This window comes from Scyliorhinus torazame, chromosome 12 (genome assembly GCF_047496885.1).
Source record: "Scyliorhinus torazame isolate Kashiwa2021f chromosome 12, sScyTor2.1, whole genome shotgun sequence".
Taxonomy (NCBI): Eukaryota; Metazoa; Chordata; class Chondrichthyes; order Carcharhiniformes; family Scyliorhinidae; genus Scyliorhinus; species Scyliorhinus torazame.
This window is the reverse complement of record NC_092718.1, coordinates 77865692-77881691: the sequence shown is the minus strand read 5'-3', so window position 1 is coordinate 77881691 and position 16000 is coordinate 77865692.

The window sequence follows — 16000 nt, the reverse complement described above, 5'->3', positions numbered from 1 at the left end:
AGTACGGAGGGAGTGCTGCACTGTCAGAGGGTCTGTACTGAGGGAGTGCTGCACTGTCAGAGGGCCAGTACTGAGGGAGAGCTGCTCTGTCAGAGGGTCAGTACTGAGGAAGAGCTGCACTGTCAGAGGGTCAGTACTGAGGAAGAGCTGCACTTTCAGAGGGTCAGTACTGAGGGAGTGCTGCATTGTCTGAGAGTCAGTACTGAGGGAGTGCTGCACTGTCAGAGGGTCAGTTCTGAGGGAGCGCTAGACTATTGGAGGGTCAGTGCCGAGGGAGTGCCAGACTGTCAGAGGGTCAGTACTGAGGTGGTGCTGCACTGTCAGAGGGTCAGTACTGAGGGGGTGCTGCATTGTCAGATGTTCAGTGCTGAGGGAGTGCTGCACTGTCAGATGGTCAGTGCTGAGGGAGTGCTGCACTGTCAGATGGTCAGTGCTGAGGGAGTGCTGCACTGTCAGATGGTCAGTGCTGAGGGAGCGCTGCACTGTCAGAGGGTCAGTACTGAGGGAGTGCTGCACTGTCAGATGGTCAGTACTGAGGGAGTGCTGCACTGTCAGATGGTCAGTGCTGAGGGAGTGCCAGTATGTCGGAGGTTATAGTCCAGCTTGAATGGAGGCTGCCTACACTGCCAACTCATCCCGTGGCACTACAGGGAGGATGGTTTGAGATCTGGGACAGTGGGGATGGAGCGGCGCTACCTGGTGTGCTGAGACATCACCCAAAAACAGTTCACCATTATCACAATGCTGTTTGTTCGATTGTGCAGAGCTGCCATTGGCCTCTGCATATCACAAATTACAGCAGCGACCTCACTTCAGAAAACACCCGATTGGCTGCCAGCTTCTTTTGGACATCCTGAGGCTGTGTGCGACGCTTTTTAAATCTGCCTTTGTGTCATGTTTATTTTAAATAAAAATAATCATAATTGTAACCACACAAAAAGCGAACACTAAAGAGTCATTATTCAACCAAGCAAGGAGCATCAATTGATTTGAGATCAACTGTATTCGAAAGTGATGATGAATGTCCGCAGGGTCAATGAAATGAATGAACGCTTCACACTGTTGTGAAATAATACATGTGGAGTGAGTCATAAATAATAATAATCTTTATTGTCACAAGTAGGCTTACATTAACACTGCAATGAAGTTACTGTGAAAAGCCCCTAATCTAGGACAAAGGTTCGGCACAACATTGTGGGCCGAAGGGCCTGTTCTGTGCTGTATTTTTCTATGTTCTATGTTCTATGTCACATTCCGGCACCTGTTCGGGTACACAGAGGGAGAATTCAGAATGTCCAAATGACCTAACAGCACGTCTTTCGGGACTTGTGGGTTGAAACCGGAGCACCCGGAGGAAACCCACGCAGACACGGGGAGAACGTGCAGACTCCGCACAGACAGTGGCCCAAGCCGGAATCGACCCTGGGACCTTGGAGCTGTGAAGCTATCCACTGTGCTACCCACTGTGCTGCCCACGATTCTCAGAGAGAAAACCCAATCTGATTATACAACATTAATTACTCGTAGCAAAACCCTTAAAGAGATATACGAGCAGGAATCAGTCCGCTCAGCCCCCTCGCGCCTGTTACACAGGAACTGGATGAGGCCCATTTAGCCCCATCCTCGAGCCTGTTAAGCAGGGACAGGAGGAGGCCCATTCAGCCCCCTCGAACCTATTACATAGGTACAGGAGGAGGCCCATTCCCTCCCTCAAACCTGTTACTCAGGAACAGGAGGAGGCCCATTCAGCCCCCTCGAACCTATTACATAGGTACAGGAGGAGGCCCATTCCCTCCCTCAAACCTGTTACTCAGGAACAGGAGGAGGCCCATTCAGCCCCTCAAGCCTGTTACACAGGAACAGGAAAAGGCCCGCTCCGTCCCAACACTGGAGGAGGCCTATCGACCATCTCAAGACTGTTTCACAGGATCAGGAAGAGGCCAATTCGGTCCCCCTCAAGTTTTGATACAGTGCTCTTCATGAGACGGGAGCACTGAGGATGGACATAGAATACTGCATGGTCAAAGCCAATCAACCAATGGCTGAGCTTTGGAGATTGAAGTAACATTAAAGTCAATATATCAGATGAAGTATAAATTGTTGTTCACTTTACCATTTTGTGTTGTTGTGAATATGGCCTGATGAGTTCAAGATGACAAGCTTTGACAGGGAGTGTCTTTTTTCAGCAGGACTGATGTGACTCATCTTTAACATTGAGATGATCTGAGCCATGCAGAGGGGTTGCATGTTCAGTCCTTTAATACATATGGGCTGCTTGGTAGCACAGTGGTTTGCACTGCTGCCGCACAGCGCCAGGGACCCGGGTCCAGTTCCAGCCTTGGGTGACTGTTGTGGTAATATAATCAGGGCCTAGTTTTATGGCCGATTAAATTGGATATCCTAAATTAAAGAATTGGGCACTTTAAATTAAAGCCACAGTCCGCTCCAGCAAGAAGCCTGCAGAACATCCGACTTGAATCCAAATATACAGAACTCAGACAGGCTGCCGAGGCATGTCTGGAGTAGCCCTGATAATCCATCAAGTAATTATTGCTCCTACTTGAGATGCATTGGCCTATTGTCCACAGTTTCTGATACCCCATCAAGTGATTATCGCTCCTACTTAAGATGCATTGGCCTATTGTCCACAGTTCCTGATAACCCATCAAGCAATCACCACTCCTCCTAGGGCGGGCTCAGGCACCCTGTCAACAGGTCATCAACAAGACCATTGGGTGCTGAGACCCTGCCTCCTGAGACTCCATTGGCAGAAGGCCAAGGGCAGGTGGAAAAGGAGGTGGGTGGCGACAGGGGGATAAAAATAGGCATTCCGGACATATAGGAAGCAAAACTCGAAGCAGAGACTTGAGACGGGGGTTGACTGAGAGCAGATCAGACAAGGAAGGAAGCAAGCAAGCAAGGAAGAAACGGCCAGTGAGAATCACCTTCACAAAGAGGAACCAGAGGGTCTCAGGGATCGGATCTACAACATATCAAATCACTTTTGCGGATAGTATCGTCGAATCCTGGGTGTTTGTAGAAAATAGAATCATAGAATTTACAGTGCAGAAGGAGGCCATTCGGCCCATCGGGTCTACACCCTACCCAAGCCCACACCTCCACCCTATCCCCATAACCCAGTAACCCCATCCAACACTAAGGGCAATTTTAGACACTAAGGGCAATTTATCATGGCCAATCCACCTAACCTGCACATCTTTGGACTGTGGGAGGAAACCGGAGCACCCGGAGGAAACCCACGCACACACGGGGAGAACGTGCAGACTCCGCACAGACAGTGACCCAAGCCGGAATCAAACCTGGGACCCTGGAGCTGTGAAGCAATTGTGCTAACCACCATGCTACCTATATACCTATACCAATACCTTATACCTATATAGTAGGTAATTTCTGGGTTAACTATATTTAATAAAGTGTGTTGCGTTATATCTGTGTCCGTACTTTGTTCTCCTCATAAATAACGAAACCTGGATAAACTTTGATTAAGGAGCTGGTTGAAGTATCTGAATTAGACTGATACAACACTGTATGGAGTTTGCATGTTCTCCCTGTGTCTGGGTGGGTTTCCTTCAGGTGCCCCGGTTTCCTCCCATAGTCCAAAGATGTGCAGATTAGAGTCCAGGGTTACGGGGTTACAGGGATTGAGCAGGGGAGTGGGCCTCGGTCGAGTGCTCTTTCAGGTGGTTGGTGCAGGGTCGAGGGGCCGAATGGCCTCCTGCTGCATTGTAGAGATTCTATATTTCATTGAGTTCATAGTAATACCAGTCTGTGTGCATCTCCCAAGAACACCTCTCTGACCCTCTGCGAATCGGAGAGAAACATTACAGATGAGAGTAGACCTCCCCCCGCCAACCCTTAGGTAGCTACCTACAAGGTGGCAATATTCTTTACTTCCCTGAGGTGGGGAGATAGATTAGACCTTCAGGCTAGAATCCATGTCAGTGTGGGAAGTGAATGTATAATTGTCAAGTTTGCGGATGACATGAAGGTCAGCGGAGAACGGAGACACAAAAATAGGCGGGAAGGCAAGTGATGAGGATGATTTGAAGAGTCGACAGAAGGATATGTACAGGTCAGGTGAGTGGGCAAAAACTAGGCAGATGGAATTTCATGTGGGTAAATGTGAAGTTATGCACTTTGGTAGGAAGAATAAAGGAGCTGAATATTATTTAAATGGGGAAATTCTGCAGAAAGCTGCAGCAGGGAGGGATTTGGGGGTCCTCATGCAACAATCACAAAAAGCTAGCTTGCAAATTCAGCAGGTTATTGGGAAGACAAATAGAATGTTGGCCTTTATTTCAATGGGAATGGAACAGAAAAATAGCGAAGTCCTGCTAAAACTATACAAGGCAACTAGTTAGACCAGACCTGGAATACTGTGAACAGTTTGGTCTGATATCTAAGGAAAGATCTACTGGCATTGGAGGCAGTCCAGAGAAGATTCACTGGGTCGACCCCGGGTGTGGGATTTTCTTATGAGGAGAGGTTGAGTGGGTCGGGCCTGTACACATTGGAGTTTAGAAGAATAAGAGGTGACCTTATAATAATAATCTTTGTTATTTTCACAAGTAGGCTTACATTAACACTGCAATGCAGTTACTGTGAAAATCCCCTAGTTACCAAATTCTGGCACCTGTTCGGGTACATCGAGGGAGAATTCAGAATGTCCAATTCACCGAACAAGCATGTCTTTCGGGACTTGTGGGAGGAAACTGGAACGCCCAGAGGAATCCCACGCAGACACGGGGAGAGCGTCCAGACTCCACACAGACAGTGACCCAAGCCGGGAATCGAACCTGGGACCCTGAAGTTGTGAAACAACAGTGCTAACCACTGTGCTACCGTGCTCGAGACATATATGATTCTCAGGGGTTTGACAGGGTAGATGCTGAGAGATTGTTCCCCTCTCGTGGGAGCGTCTCGGACCTTGATGTGACTTTGGATGTACGTTCCATCCACGACTTGTGGTTTTGTGGGTCAGTTCACTTGGCAGCTTGATGGCTATTTTCGCTTTCGTGATATCGTGTCCACTACAGATTGGCGTCAGACGCAGAGAGATACAAAACCACATTTGAAGATAGTTTGCAGTTCAATACCCCCGATGACTTCCTGCCGACTGCACATCCTGTCTCCAATTCGTTGGCCTAACAGTGTCCGTTCACTAGCTCGCAGCACACTGCAGGTAGCATTCCGAGGATGGGCCCTAGCCACGGCGGCACTCCCATCCCCACCCATGAAGCACTTAACTAGCCCAGTGGTGGTGGCAACACTCCAGTCATGGAATCAACTACAACAACATTTCAGCCGAACTGAAATGTCCGACAAAGCCCCCATCGGCAACAACCAGAGGTTTGCGTCGGCCCTCACAGATGCCTCCTTCAAAAGGTGGAGGCTGGACAGGGGGGGACGCTGACAGTTAGGGATCTGTACACGGACGGTGGGGTTATAACACGGATGAGCTGACAGAAAGATTCCAACTTACAGGAGGCAATGAATTCAGATACTTGCAGCTTAAAAACTTTGTGCGTAAAGAAACAAGGGCGTACTCACAACCACCGCGACAATCCCGAGGAGAGGAATGGTTGCACACAGACATCCTAGGCAGAGGGAACTGTAGCGACATGTATGAATGACTGCGAGGGAGGGCTGAAATGAGGAGGACGTGGGAGGTTTGAAATAGGATGGGGAGTCTGGAGCGAAGCACGGCACAGAATCAACTCCCACCTCCACGTGTGCAAGGCTTAGCCTAACGCAACGAAAAGTGGTACATCGAGCCCACCTGACCAGAACCCGAATGAGTAGGTTCTTCCTGGAGGTGGAGGGCAGATGTGAACGGTGCCAAGGAGGCCTGGCCAACCCTGCCCACATGTTCCCAGACTTGCTGGGTACTGGTCAGCCTTCTTCGAGGCAATGTCCAAAGTGATGGGGCTGAGGGTGGAGCCATGCCCGAGAATGGCAGTCTTCGGGTATCAGGTCAGCCCGATCTCTTCATAGGGAGGAGGGCCGATGCCCTTGCCTCCCTGATCGCCTGCTGTAGAATCCTGCTCGGGGGGGGAGGGACCGGGCAAATGGGAAAGTACAACCACACCAAACAGGAGAACTAGGGGTCAGAAGGGAGGGCTGGAGAGGGCAGGTGCAACAACAATGGGGACCAGGGGGGGAGAAAAGAGGGGAAAACCGGTGGGGAGGGACACACAGGGGACCACAATTGCCACAGCAAACGCTGCGAGGAAAGAATAAAGGAACGGAAAGAGGAGGCTGTGAAAAACCCATGTAAATACTTAAAACCGATCTCGATGTAAATAACTTGAACTTTAAGGGTACGCCTCGGAGCTCCCTTGCAAAATTCTCATTGTTATATTCGTATTTATATTTGTTATGTACACCAAAACCCAATAAAAACATTCATTAAAAAAAAGCTTTCTGAGGATGGGCAGCACAGACTCAGGGCAAGGGCGCCCTCTTCTGGAACATTCCACCACTGCCCCGCCGCACATCCAGGTTGGAGGAATTTACTTCTTCAAAATCGTGGGTGGACCTCCTTGGAGCAGAGGAGGCTCAGGGGGAAATTTAATCGAGGCATTTGAAATAATCAGGAAGTTTTGATCATTTAAATGAGGAGAAAGTGTCCCAGGTAAGGAGGAACACTTCAGGAAGGGGCATGATTGTCTGTGGGGAGCACGCCAGCATAGGGGCTAGCACTGTGGCTTCACAGCGCCAGGGTCCCAGATTCGATTCCCCGCTGGGCCACTGTCTGTGCGGAGTCTGCACGTTCTCCCCGTGTGTGCGTGGGTTTCCTCCGGGTGCTCCGGTTTCCCCCCACTGTCCAAAGACGTGCAGGTTAGGTGGATTGGCCATGCTAAATTGCCCTTAGGGTCCAAAAAGGTTAGGAGGGGGTATTGGATTAGGGGGATAGGGTGGAAGTGAGGGCTTAAGTGGGTCGGTGCAGACCCGATGGGCCGAATGGCCTCCTTCTGCACTGTAAGTTCTATGTAAAGGTGCTTCACGACATTCCAAGGCAGTGTGCAGTGCTATATAAATTCAAGTATGCCTTTGTGTCATCTTTATTTTAAATGAAACTAATCGCAATTATAACCACACAAAAAGTGGACACTGAAATATCATTATTCAGCCAATCGAGGAACATCAACTAATTTGAGATCAACTGAATTCAAAAGTGATGATGAATGTCCTCAGGGTCAATGAAATGAACTAATACTTTACACAGTTGTTAAATAATATGAAGGCGTGAGTTATAGAGATTCTCAGAGAGAAAACTCAGTGTGATTATTATACTTCTGTATGTTTTCGAATACTCATGGATAAGGACAAGAGTGGTCCTCGAGTGAGGCCGCTAAATTGGGGGAAAACTAACTACAACAGAATTCGTCAAGAGCTGGCGAATGTGGATTGGGAGCAGCCTTTTGAGGGTAAATTCATATTTGATATATGGGAGTCTTTTAAAAACCCGCTGATTGGACAGGACAGGCATGTTTCTGCGAGAATGAAGGCAGAAATGGCAGGATTAGGGAACCATGTATGACAGGGGAAATTGTGAGACTAGAACAAAAAGGAAAAGGAAGCATACATAAGGACTATGTGTTGTTATGTTACTTTGAGTAACGTAAGCCGCTACTTGGTGTAGGCGCTGTTGAAGAATACTCCAGACCTCAAGGTAAATTGAACGTATTTATTGAGCAATTAACATAGCTCCTAAATGAGTTCTACACTCTACTGATCTGACTCTCGTAACACAGTACACTCTACTAACTATATGAACGCACTCTAGACCACATGTGGTGGTGTGACGGTGCTGCTTACGACATACGTCTTGCTCTCTAGGTTTCTGCCAGTGGAAAGGGCAGAGGACCTGTGTGTCTTGTCTTTTATAGAGGTCGTGTGATGCCCTCTTGTGGTGATGCCACCGCTGGGTGTTCTGATTACCCATTGCTTGTGTCTTGCTCTGATTGCCCATTGGTTACATGTCTGCATATCATTACATCTCCCCCTTTTTTTTTGTGCATTTCTAATGTGGTGATGGTAGCTATGGTTGACAGTACGAAAGATAATAACATGATATGCATGAGTTGGATATACAGTAGACATGAGAAGGAAAATGTTCATAAGTCCAGTCTTTGGGGTCTCCGTCCCATCCTTGATGATCTTCTGAGAGGTGGCGGAGGAGATGCCGGTGTCTTGATAGTAGTGTGGGAGTCACGACTGGTGGAATCGTGGTTTGTGGAGTCTTGAGGTGGCCCTTCAACAGATGGCAGTGGAGGGGGAATTGGTCGTGGGCGTATGATTTTTCGAAGTGCCCTTCAATTTCTTTGAATGCTAGTGCCGTCAGCTATTTTTATCACGTAGAACCTGGGCACATCCTGCCAAATGATGACAGCTGGGGCAGACCACCCGCCATCAGGTATTTTGATCCTGATGCTGTCTGCTGGGGGTAGCGCGTCCATATCGGTGGCATGTGCGACATAGTGATGTTTCTGACTGTCACAAAGCTGTTGCATCTTTTTTAGTATCGGTAGGTGATGTGGGTTGGGCAGGTGTAGGGCCAGAAGCGTTGTTCTTAGGTCCCTGTTCTTCAGCAGTTGAGCTGGTGACATGCCAGTTGATAAGGGAGTCGCCCGGTATGATAGTAGTGCAAGGTGTATGTCGGAGACGGAGTCCGAGGCTTTGTGGATAAGTTGTTTGATGACGTGCACCCCCTTTTCAACTTTGCCGTTGGACTGCGGGTAGTGCGGACTGGAGGTAACGTGCTTGAAGTTGTAGCCTTTAGCAAACGTGATCCATTCTCGACTGTGGAAGCACGGTCCATTGTTGCTCATGACAGTATTCGGGATACCATGCTGCAAAAACGTCTCTTTGCATGCTTTGATGGCGGTCTTTGAGGTGAGGTCGGACAGCTTCAGCACCTCAGGATAGTTTGAGAAGTAATCAATGAGTAGGATGTACTCATGCCGACCTTGGACCATGGAGAGGTTTCCAAGTCGTGTTGTTGAAGCGTCTCCTTACCCTGTGCTGGTTGGAACTTCTGACAGATCTCACAGTCCAGGACCATGTCCGTGATGTGCTGGTTGATGCCGGGCCAGTAGACGGCTTGTCGGGCCCTGCATCTGCATTTTTCTATGCCCAGGTGCCCCTCGTGAATTTGCCGCAGTGCCATGTACTTGAGGTGCAGCAGGATCACTATTCTGTCCATCTTTAGCAGGATTCCGTTGATCTGCGTTAGGTCGTTTTTGACGTTGTAGAATTGAGGGCATTGCCCTTACGGTCGGTCACCCATTGTTGAGGTTGTAGATGAGTCGCTGCAGCAGCGGGTCTTTGTCCGTCTCTTCTCTGATGAGAACGAGTTTTTCGTTTGTTGCCAGGCGGTTGTTTGCACACATTTGTACCTGCGATTCAATGTGCTGGATGATGTCCAGTGGCTCACTCGGTAAGGTGACTGAGCGGGACAATGCATCTGCAATGACGAGCTCTTTGCCAGGCGTGTACATGAGATTGAAATCGTACCTCTGAAGTTTGAGCAGAATTCTCTGTAATCAGGGCGTCATGTCATTCAGGTTCTTTTGGATGATGTGGACCAGAGGTCTGTGATCTGTTTCAACGGTGAATGTTGTCAGTCCGTAGACGTAGTCATGGAATTTGAGGATGCCGGTGAGAAGTCCTAAACACTCCTTTTCAATCTGCACGTACCTGGTCTCTGTCGGTGTCATTGCCCATGATGCGTATGCTACTGGGGCCCATGATGATGTGTCGTCTTTCTGTAGCAGTACTGCTCCAATGCCATCCTGACTCGCATCGGTCAAGATCTTAGTTTCGCGATCTGGGTCAAAGAATGCAAGGACGGGTGCAGTGGTGAGTTTGGCCTTCAGCTCTAACCACTCTGTCTGGTGTTCCATTGTCTACTCGAAGGCGGTTGATTTCTTTATCAATTTTCTTACGGACTTTATGTGTGTGGTCAAATTCGGGATGAATTTGCCTAGGAAGTTTACCACTCCAAGAAAGCGTAGTACTGATTTCTTGTCCTCGGGGACTTTCATTGCCTCAATGGCTTTTATTTTGTCCGTGTCCAGGCGGACACCGTGTTTCGATCTCTGATCACCCAGGAACTTGAGCCTGGACATTCCAAAGCTGCACTTGGATTTGTTTAGCTTGAGGCCATGCTCATGTATGCGTCCAAATACTCTCTTCAGTCGCGACACATGTTCCTCCGGAGTTGAAGACCAGATGATGACAACGGCAACGTAGACATTCCTTCCATCATCTGTTCCATGATGCGGTGGAATATTTCAGATGCCGAGATGATGCCAAATGGCATTCGGTTGTAGCAGAATCTGCCAAAAGGCGTGTTGAAGGTGCAGAGATTTCTGCTGGATTCTTCGAGTTGGATTTGCCAGAATTCTTGGGATGCATCTAGTTTCGTGAAGAAGTGCGCGTGTGTCATCTCACTCGTGATTTCTTCCCTTTTTGGGATTGGGTAATGATTGGGTTCCCGCATAATGATTTTGTTTAGATCCTTGGGGACGATGCAGATTCGCAGCCCCGAAGGCTTCTTGACGCACACCATCGAGCTGACCCAGTCAGTTGGTTCAGTGACCTTAGAGATGATGCGTTTCTTCTGTAGGCTTGCGAGTTCTGCTTTTAGTCGATCCCTCAGTGGAGCAGAAACTCTCCTTGGTGGGTGGACCACTGGTTTTGCATCAGCCCACAGTAGAATTTTGTACTCGTATGGAAGTGTGCCCATTCCGCTGAAGACATCTGGGTATTGGTTCAGTATGTTGTCGATGCTGGCCTGAAGATCCTGATGAAACGGTGTCATGGTGTCGACCCTTTGAATGAGGCCCAGTTGCTTGCAGGGACGCCCTGTCTGGTTGGACAATCTCAAATCTCAGGCTTGTCTCTGTGTGTCGGTTGGACACTCTCAGATGGCATGACCCCAGTGCCGTGATTGCATTGCCATTGTAGTCCTGGTGTTTGCAAGCAGCTGGAAGAATTTTGGGAGCCTTCTTGATTTTCTAGAAGTCAAACTCGAGATCAGGTTGGCGGAGGCACCTGTGTACAGTTTGAACTGGATGGGGCGTCGGTTGACATCCATCACTGTGTTCCATTCATCCTCGGAATCAATGGCAACAATTGATTTGAATTGCGAGGTGTCCGGTGTGGCGTTTTCGCGCTTTGTGATGATGCCTACTCGGAATGTTTTATCCAGGTAGCCATCGTCTGGATCTGTTGCACTACCTTGATCAGAGTAATCCGTTTGGTGTTGCACACTTCTGATGCGGTTCTATCTGAACTGTGTTCGCTGACTCCTGAATTGTGGTGCAGATCTGCACTGAAATGAAATGAAAAATGAAATGAAATGAAAATCGCTTGTTGTCACAAGTCGGCTTCAATGAAGTTACTGTGAAAAGCCCCTAGTCGCCCTATTCCGGCACCTGTTCGGTGAGGCTGGTGCGGGAATTGAACCGTGCTGCTGGCCTGCTTTAAAAGCCAGCGATTTAGCCCAGTGTGCTAAACCAGCCCCTTTGGCCAGCATAGTGGTTGAGTCTCCCACATTGGAGACAATGTTTGCCTTTTGCAGGGCAGTCTTTTCTAAAGTGGGTGGTTCCACACTTTGCACACATCATGACGTTCCATGCGTCGTCGCGCATGCGCGCTGCGGTTCTTGGCCGTTTCATTCCTTTGGTCGTAGTGCGCATGCGCGGTGCGGTTCTTGGCCGATTCGTGTTTCCGGTCGTACTGCGCATGCGCCGGGCCCAAGGAGGAGCGCACAAGATGGCTGCCATCGGAGATGTCGAGGCGCTGCATTCGGGAGATGGCCTGAATGCTCTCCACCTCGTGGGAGTTTTTTTTTCACTCTCAGTGTTTCTGTATTGTAAGTAGCGATTTTTTGAGTCTTCATTTACAGTGCACGTTTCGATAACGATCTTTAAAGTCATATGTTTAATTTTTAGCAGTTGCTCTCTCAGAGGATCAGAGTGGATTCCAAAAACGATTTGGTCTCTGATCATGGAGTCAGTTATGTCACCAAAGTTGCAGGATTGGGCTGGCAGTCTAAGGTTAGTGAGAAAACTATTGAAGGATTCATCCTTCCCTTGCATCCTTTGTTTAAAGATGTAGTGCTCAAATATTTTGTTTGTGTCAACCTCGCAGTGGCTATCGAATTTTTCCAGGATAGTTTTGTATTTTGTTTTGTCCTGCCCTTCTTTGTCTTGAAACGAGTTGAAGATCTCTATTGCGTGGTCACGTAGGAGAGCCATTTTCCAAGCATTGGTCGCGCTGTTCAAGTCGGATGCTTCTACATATAGTTAACATTTTTGTTTAAACGAATGCCAGTTAGCACTAAGATTACCGGTGGTCCTGACGTGACGAGGAGCTTGTATTTTGTCCATCATGCCTGGATTCGGTAGCTTTGTTCCAGAGGCGATGCTTGTGTTGCTTCTGTTGCCAAAGAGCTGTCTGAGTTTGTCTCTGAACTTACTGAGTTTAACTAGGTAGATACAGTAGCCATTCCTTGTACCATGTGTTGTTTGAGTAACATAAGCCGCTACTTGGTGTAGGCGCTGTTGAAGAATACTCCAGACCTTGAGGTAAGTTGAACGTATTTATTGAACAATTAACAAAGCTCCTAAATGAGTTCTACACTCTACTGATCTGACCCTAGTAACACAGTACACTCTACTAACTATATGAACTTACTCTAGACCAAATGTGGTGGTGTGACGGTGCTGCTTATTACACACATCTTGCTCTCTAGGTTTCTGCCAGTGGAAAGGGCAGAGGACCTGTGTGTCTTGACTTTTATAGTGGCCGGGTGATGCCCTCTTGTGGTGATGCCACCGCTGGGTGTTCTGATTACCCATTGGTTGTGTCTTGTTCTGATTACCCATTGGTTACATGTCTGCATATCATTACAGTCTAGGCAACTAAAACAGACAAAGCTGTTGAGGAATGTAGGGAAAATAGGAACAAACTTAACGGGGAGTTGGGAGGGCTAAAAGAGGTCATGAAATGTAATTGGCAAGCAGGGTGAAGAAAAGTCTCTTTTATACATATATAAAGAGGAAGGGGGTAGCTGGGGAAAGAGTAGGCCCACTCAAGGATAAAGGAGGGAAGTTATGCGTGGAGGCAGAGGAAGTGGGTGAGATCCTTAATAAGTACTTTGCATTGGTATTCACCAAGGAGAGTGACATGACGGATGTCTTAAAATGCATTAAGGTAGGGAAGTCCCCTGGACCGGATGGGATATATCCCAGGTTACTGTGGGAGACAAGAGAGGAAATAGCTGGGGCCTTAACAGATATCTTTGCATCACCTTTGACCACAGGCGAGGTTCCAGAGGACTGGAGAATAGCCAATGTTGTCCCTTGGTTTAAAAGGGGAAACAGGGATAATCCAGGTAATTATAGACTGGTGAGCCTGACGTCAGTGGTGGGGAAGATGTTGGAGAAGATACTGAGGGACAGGATTTATTCACATTTGGAAGCATATGGACTTGTCAGTGATAGTTTTTGTGCTGGGAAGGTCATGTCTTACCAACTTGATAGAGTTTTTTGAGGAGGTGACAAAATTAATCGATTAGGAAAAGGCTGAGGGCGTCATCTACATGGATTTTAGTAAGGCGTTTGACAAAGTCCCTCATGGCAGGCTGTTACAAAGGTAAAGTCGCGTGGGATTCGGGGTGTGCTAGCTAGATGGATAAAGATCTGGCTTGGCAACAGGAGACAGAGAGTAACAGTGGAAGGGCGTTTTTCAGAATTGAGACCTATAACCAGTAGTGTACCACAGGGATCAGTGCTGGGATCACTGTTTATAATATATAAAAATTATCTGAAGGAAAATGTAGATGGTCTGGTTAACAAGTTTGCAGATGACACTAAGATAGATGAAGTTGCAGATAGTGAAGGGGACTGTCAGGGAATACAGCAGAATATAGGTACATTGGAGAGTTGGGCAGAGAAACGGCAGATGGAGTTCAATCCTGACAAATGTGAGGTGATGCATTTTGGAATATCAAATTCAGGTGTGAATTAGTAAATGGCTAAACCCTCAGGAACATTGACATACAGAGGGATCTGGGCGTTCAGGTCCACAGTTCCATGAAAGTGGCAATGCAGGTGGATAAAGTGGTCAAGAAGGCATACGGCATGCTTGTCTTCATCGGCCGGGGCATTAAGTACAAGAGTTGGCAGTCATGTTACAGTTGTATATAACTTCAGTTAGGCCACATTTGGAATATTGCGTGCAGTTCTGGTCACCACACTACCAGAAGGATGTGGATGCTTTGGAGAGAGTACAAAGAATGTTTACCAGGATGTTGCCTAGTATGGAGGGTATTAGCTATGAGGAGAGGTTGAATAAACTCATTGTTTTCATTGATAAGACGGAGGCTGAGGGGAGACCTGATTTTACGAGAGGCATAGTCAGGGTGAATGGTCAGAAGCTATTTCCCAGGGTGGAAGTGTCAATTACAAGGGGGCAAATGTTCAAGGTGAGAGGGGGAATGTTTAAGGGAGATGTGCGGGGAAAGTTTTTCATGCAAAGGGTGGTGGGTGCCTGGAACGTGTTGCCAGTGGAGGTTGTGGAGTCAGGCACGATAGCAACGGTTAAGATGTATCTTGATAACACGTGAATGGGCGGGAATGGAGGAATACAGATCATTGGGCAATAAGTAGTAGGTCTGAATAAGGAATCTGGATCAGCACAGGCTTCATGGGCTGAAGGGCCTGTTCGTGTGCTGTAATGTTCTTTGTTCTTTGTTCTGACATTGCCATTAGCAAAACTGTGTGAAAATTCCATTAAAGAGATATATGAGAAGGAGGTTGTCCGCTCAGCACCCTCGAGCCTGTTACAGAGGCACAGGAGGAGGCCATTGAGTCCCCTTGAGCCTGTTACTCAGGAACTGGAGGAGGCCATTCAGTCCCCTTGAGCCTGTTACAGAGCAACTGGAGGAGGTCCATTCAGTCCCCTCGAGCCTATTATACAAGACTAGGAGGAGACCCATTCAGCCAGCTCACACCTGTTACAGAGGAACAGGAGGAGACACATTCAGCCTCCTTGAGCCTGTTACAGAGGAACAGAAGAAGGTCTATTCAGCCCCCTTGAGCCTGTTACACAGAAACAGGAGGAGGCCCATTCAGCCCCATTGAGCCTGTTACAGAGGAACAGGAGGAGGCCCAAATAGCCCCCTTGAGCCTGTTACAGAGGAACAGAAGGAAGTCTATTCAGCCGCCTTGAGCCTGTTACACAGAAACAGGAGGAGGCCCATTCAGCACACCTCGTGCCTGTTGCACAGGAACAGGAGGAGGACCATTCAGCGCCCTCGAGCCTGTTGCACAGGAACAAGAGGAGGTCCATTTCGCTCCCTCGAGCCTGTTACTCAGGAACAGGAGGTGTCAAGTGAGAGTACATTTAGGAAATGGGTGTTTATAAATGGATGTGTATATAAATATCTGTAGTGAGAGTACCTTTAAGAAATGGGTGTTTATTACTGCAGTGATGTCAGAGAATGGGTGGAGCTGGGCTGTCTGTCAGCTTTTTACTTTTGTTTTAGGCTGTTTGCTTCAGGGTGTATTTTAATTTCGTTTTCAGAGATGGATAGCTGCAGTCACAGCCAGAAGGTGTATGAATCTCTCTCTGTAATCTAAAGACTGTAAATCGATCCTGGTGATTTAAAACGAATAACAGTAGTGACTTTAACCTAATGTGCTTGTGTTAAAAGGTGTTTCTTTTGTCTGAATGTTGTTTGGGAAGTTATTAAGCATTACTTAGTGTTGTATTCTTTGCTAAGATGTTCACTGTATGTTTTAAAAGGTTAACTTGAGTTCATAGAATAAACGTTGTTTTGCTTTAAAAAATACTTTTCCATTTCTGCTGTATCACACCTGTAGAGTGGGCCGTGTGCTCCCCATACCACAATCTATTAAAAGTTGTGGGTCAGGGGAACTCCATGATACACTTTGGGGTTCTC